Below are 6,497 nucleotides of genomic sequence, written 5' to 3'. Positions count from 1 at the left end.
TATTTTCCAACCAAACGAACCTTAGAGTGTTTCTTTAACCAAATATTCTCCTGAGACTCAAACCCGACCTCTAAGTTGCTAGCTTGCTATTTCCCCATTCTTCATTTTAACAAATTCATCCTCCTATTCCTAGTAGAAAGGAGTTTATACAGGAGTTACATAAAGTTATCTAAGTTTGAGTCATAAACTTAGTCATTGATATTCATATTAGATTAGGTTATTATATTGAAGTGTATGATTATTTCATCTAAAAATTTAAATTATTAGATAAAATATATTTTCATTTATCTAATTATATTTTCAATACCCCTCATATGCAGATTAGATTATTTTCATGGAAAAAAATCAAATCACATGAAAATCTTTTGATGCTAAGTGTTAGTGAGAGTCGAATTAAAGATATTTATATGTTTTTATACTATATTAAAGTGTGTAATTATTTAATTTATAAGATTAAGCTTTTAAAGATAACACACTTTTATTTATCTAATCATTTTCTCAATATACGTCATACCCCTTTGAAGTGTAATCTATTTTTAAATTTTGCATAAGCATAAATATGGAATACTTCGTGTATGATGTTGGAAAAGATAAGGGTACAATCAAAGTGCTCGACAGGGTAGCAACGGAAGAATACCCAAGTCTAAACTTTTCCTTTCAATCTAAACCAAGAGGAGATAAGCAAACCCAAGCAAAATAAAGTAATATGGCAGCAAATAAATCAACCACACAAATACGGTAAGACAAGAATAAAACCAATAACAAGAGACACAAAATTTACATGAAAAACCCTTCGATGTGAAGAGTAAAAAGTTATGGGATCAAAATCTCCACTATAATCACTAAGAGTTACAATATTATTATCTAAAATGGCCACCAAACAAGTGTCAAACAACAAGCAACAACACAACAAGATAGCACCAAAACTAGAGAATAAAAATAAGCAAAAACATAAAAAACGTAACTAATGTTTGGAAATAAATAATAGGAGCTACAGGTCACCAAATCCAATATTGAGATGAGAGGAACAAACTGTCCAAAAATCAACGCAATCGGACAAGAAACGAAGCGGAAATCACAATTTGAAGTTGGTAGCTGTGACTGAAAATTTTAGACGAAAATCTGCATTCTTTCTCTCTTTTTTGGATGTTAAAACTCTCTTTTGTGATGGTGAAATAAGACCGAAAAATATCTATCTATCTCTCTCTCTCTATATATATATATATGTCCCTAGTAATGGGTCTATGAACAAAAGTGGGTTGGTCTAAATTGGGCTATATTTATCCACATAGGAAGGGAAAAACACCCATAACCCAACAATTCTCCCCCTTCCAACTATGTGGAGGAGACCCCCATCCTGACGATCATGCAACAATCTTCAAACTTCCCTCTTGGCAAAGCTTTAATCATCATGTCGGAACCATTATCATCTGTATGAATCTTGTCAAGTTCAAGCAACTTAGAATCCAACACATCTCGATTCCAATGATATCTCACATCAATGTGTTTAGATCAACCATGGAATATAGAATTCTTCCCAAGATGTATAGAACTTTGACTGTATCACTTAAGCACATACTTCTCTAGAGCAACACCAAGTTCCCCTAAGCATCTCTTTATCTAAAGCAATTCTTTACAAGTCTCAACGGCAGCAATAAGCTCAGTTTCTATAGTAGATAGAGCAACATATTTTTACAACCTAGATTGCCAAGGCACAGTCCCCCTGCAAAAGTAACTAAATACGCTGAAGTAGACTTATGAGTATCAACATCACCAGCCATGTCTGAATCAGTATAACCACAAAGAATTGGCTTCTCTGTACCAAAACACAAACTCAGACTAGAAGTGCCACAAAGATATCTCATAATCCACTTCACAATATTCCAATGTTCTCTTCTCGGATTAGAAAGAAAACGACTAACAATACCAACAACATGAGCAATGTCCGGTCTTGTATAAATCATTGCATACATCAAACTACCAATAGCTGAAGCATAAGAAACTCTCTTCATATCTTTCTTCTCATCATCACTAGAATGATACTGCTTCATACTCAATTTAAAGTGCATAGCTAAAGGTGTACTGACAATCTTAACTTTATCTATGTTGAACCTTTAAAGTACTTTCTGAATGTACTTCTCTTGTGATAACCACAACTTCTTAACCTTTCTGTCATAGACAATCTGCATGCCAAGAATCTGCTTTGCTGGTCCTAAGTCTCTTATAGAAAAAAACTTACTCAACTCTTGCTTCAACTTTTGAATCCTACAAGCATTATGACCAACAACAAGCATGTCATCAACATAAAGCAACACAAAAATAAAGTCACCATCAGAGAATTTTTGTACAAAAACACAATGGTCTAAAGTAGCCTTCTTGAAGTCCTGTTGACTCATAAAGGAACCAAACCTCCCGTACCACTTCCTTAGAGCTTGTTTCAAACTATACAAGTTGTTCTTCAATTTGCAAACATAATTCTCTTCTTTCTTGACTTCAAAACCTTCGGGTTGCTCCTTGTAAATTTCTTCATCTAAGTTGCCATGGAGAAAAGCAGTTTTAACATCCATTTGCTCAACCTTTAAATCTAGACTTGCAGCTAAGCCTAGAACTACATGAATGGATGACATCTTCATAACTGGAGAAAATATCTCATAAAAATTAACTTTTTTTTCTGGTTAAATCTCTTCACAACCAATCTAGCCTTGTACCATGAAATTGGGTTACAATCTTCATACTTCACCTAAAAAACCCACCCGTTTTGTAAAGCTTTTCTGTCTTTAGGCAGCTCAACCAAATCAAAGGTATGATTATCATACAAAGATTTAATCTCACCTTCCATAGTATCAAACTACTTTTTTTCTTCACTTTCCATAGCCTCATCAAGACTCCTAGGTTCTTACCGGTCAGTCAAGAGTACATACTCATTGGAAAAATCATGAGATAAAAGTATTCTCTCTAGTAGCTCGTCTGATAAAATTCTCTAGAGCATCAACAACTGGTTGCTGATCAACCATATCAACTTGCACTGAAGCATCAACAGTATCTTTCTGGTCATTCTGGACATGGTCATCATCTTCATTATCAACTTGATTTTCATCATCATGAAGATTTTCTTCTAGAGCAGTAGTAAAAGGAACTTGTAACACCTCAATTTTTCTGAACTGGAATGCTACATGGTGCTCATGACCCCGAAGGACCACAAGCTAATCCATGACTGATATTTGTACCTGTATACTGCATAATATACATAAAATGCGAAAACATGAACATGAACAGCCATAAGGTTCGAACTGAATAAACGTCTGATAACAAAAGGTCTGAAAAAGGTATAATAATACCAAAATAAGTCATAAATACTGAAAATAATGAGATCTGAATATCTAATTTGACATCTAGTCTGAAAGTCTCTAACTGAACTGAATAAAGAGTTGAAGAAACATGCCTCCAACTAACTCCATCTAGCAACTGAATAGTAAATATAGCAATAATCATATCGTCCTCGAATGAGAAGGACTCACTGCAAACTCTAAACGCTGGAATGCTACTGCTGATCTGGATCTCGTAGCTCTGAACCTATGGTGTAACATAAGAGAAAACATCATAGTGCAAATACATTAGTGCGTCTGAATGTACTGAGTATATAAGTGAGGTAGGCTAAATGCAAAAGGTTATATGCATGAACAATGATAACAAATATGAACGTGAGAATATATACATGCATAAACAACTATAACTGAACTCGTGATGATGCTGACTACTGAGTCTGAATATTGACGATATGACTTTATTGTTACTGAGGTACTGAATAGATTATTGACAATTTCTGACAGTTTAAATTATGAAGAAATGGTTTGAATGACTGTGTCTAACAGTCCTGAAACTAAATACTGGTAACGTGAGCTATGATAACTGATATAGCTGATATAACTGTAATGATTTGACTAATCGATATAACTGATACAAAGAGACTGTATCTGACAATCTAAGTTCTGATGGAACTATCTGAGTTTCATTCTACTTGGAGTAACTAAATCCGGGATCAGTCATATCTAGCGGGTGATCGTGAGTATGCTGATAATAAGGATGATTTGACTTAGTCCGAGATCAGTCTTATCTAGTGGGTGATCTTTAAATCTAATGATTCTGATACTGATTAATCATAGTATAGATCAGTCCTAGCTAATGGGTGATCTTGAAATCTATTTACAATGATAAGCATTGACTGTATTTAATAGTACTGAATCTGTACTACTAAGCTGAGTTGATTGTGTCTGAAAGCCCTGATTCTATAATTGAAACTGTGGGATGTGTTCATCTAACCGACATGCCCCAAGCTAAGCTGACTGGGGTCCAATCTTTGCCCTGACTGGAAGGGTGTCAGTACCGCACTACCAGTAAATACATCTGCTGTAGAGTCATTCCTAATCTAGCGGGTGACTCTTGGGATCAGTCCTACACATATAAATGTGCTAATGGGTGACCCCTGAGTATGTCAGTCATATCTAACGGGTGACATCTTGTACCTACGGTGGCAACGTAGTTCTGGAACTTAGGGATTACTTCTAGGGATCTCAATCTTATTCTAGCGGGTGAGCCCCATCCCTAGGTTTGCTCAGTGCTGAATCCTACTCCTATCTGAAAGATACTGAACTGAATAACTGGGCTAAACAAAATAACTTAACTGAACTGAGTTGCTGAACTGATACTGATTAACTGAACTGATACTGGTGGTATTATTTAGCGAAGCTAAAACTGAGTTTACTGGATTTCGATGACAGATGGAATATAATGAGTTCTGAAGACTGATTAAGAGTACTAAAGTTACTGAGATTTACTGTGAATACTGAGGTTACTGAGCACTGAGATTACCGAGAATACTGAACTACTGATGTTACTGAGTTTTCCTGAGGCACATGACTGACTGATTTCTATAGATCATGGCTTGACTGAGAGTATCGTGAAAACATAACATGGCTCTAGGCACACAGCTATATTTTTTGGGTACAAGTACCCCCAGGACTCGATGGAAGGAAACTGACACACATGATGGACTTGATCATAAGAGTAGAGTCCATAATCCACAATATCATAAATAAGGGATTTCATGCTAAGCATGGTTCTCAACAATCTATTTCATGGAAGGGAATTTCATACAACATGTATATACTTGCATCGCTTTCAATATCATGCTCAGTACATATTACAACCACAATCCATGATATCATAACTTGGGGAATTTCATGAAGTACATGGGTATTCTACATCTTGTACATGAGTGGGTTTTGCAAGTAAGCATAGCATAATTCCATAAGACTAGTTCATGAGTAATCCAACAGTTTTCACAAGACACATTATCAACATGGATGACATTGAATGATAGAGGCCTATCATGAATCCTTCACTTAGTCATAATTTAGCTATAATGCATGATTTCTAGTCTCTTAGGTATTTTATCAAACACCTTACATGAACTCTTTAAGGCATAGGTGTATTCACAAACTTATACCACTTTAATCCACCCAAATTCATGGGTTCCAACTATATGATCACAATCTTCCTGGAAGTTCATCAAATTCCCACTCTATAACACAAACCACAAATAACAGCATGAATACAACCATATCACCACAAAACATTCATGATTTTGTTATCAAAGATTGATTCTTGAACTCCACGAACGAAAGGGATCCGTGGATGAACATTACGCATACCTTAATGGCGATGAAATTGTTGAAAGATTGGACCTTCAAGCTTGATTATGCAACCCTAGTAGTTTTTCTCCTTCTTGTGCTCTTGGATACTGAACTTAAGATATTAATAAGGTTGTAATATGATTAGAAGCTATAAATTTTGTGAGGTTAAGTATTGGGACGTGTAAGGAGTGTTAAAAGACTTAATTATCCTCAAAATAACTCAAAAACTAAGTGTTTTTCATGGCTGAAATCATAAGTGTGCATCGCACACCTTATCGCACATGCTAAGGTGTGTGCCGCACATCCTATCGCATAAGCTAAGGTGTGCGTCACACATGATATTGCACACTTGAGGGTGTGTGCCGCACAACCTGTCGCACACTTGTTCCAGTAGCCATGTGCGATTGTTTATGCATCGCATTCCTACTTTGCAGGGCCATAACTTCTTTCTCAGGTGTCGGATTTTTATAAAATTGGAATCGTTGGAAAGCTAATTCGATTTTCTACAATTTGGTGGGTCTAAATTTACCAAAATGTCACATATAAATCAAGTTATCCTCATTCAAAGTCACTCTTGCGGAATCACACACTAAAACTTGATGGATCCAAAAACTATTAACTTGTCTTACTCTAAGTGACTCATATGAGCATGCTTAACACATCATAAGCTATCTTATCGCTAGGATACTCATTGTAAATTATGTACTCAAATATGAATCACAAGATATGAGGTTTCATATGTAGGAGAACTGATTTATTTTCTAGCTTGAAAATATACGGGGTATTACAGAACTGGATCAACAT

This window comes from Capsicum annuum, chromosome 12 (assembly GCF_002878395.1).
Source record: "Capsicum annuum cultivar UCD-10X-F1 chromosome 12, UCD10Xv1.1, whole genome shotgun sequence".
NCBI classification, from domain to species: domain Eukaryota; kingdom Viridiplantae; phylum Streptophyta; class Magnoliopsida; order Solanales; family Solanaceae; genus Capsicum; species Capsicum annuum.
This window is presented reverse-complemented; position numbering follows the sequence as displayed.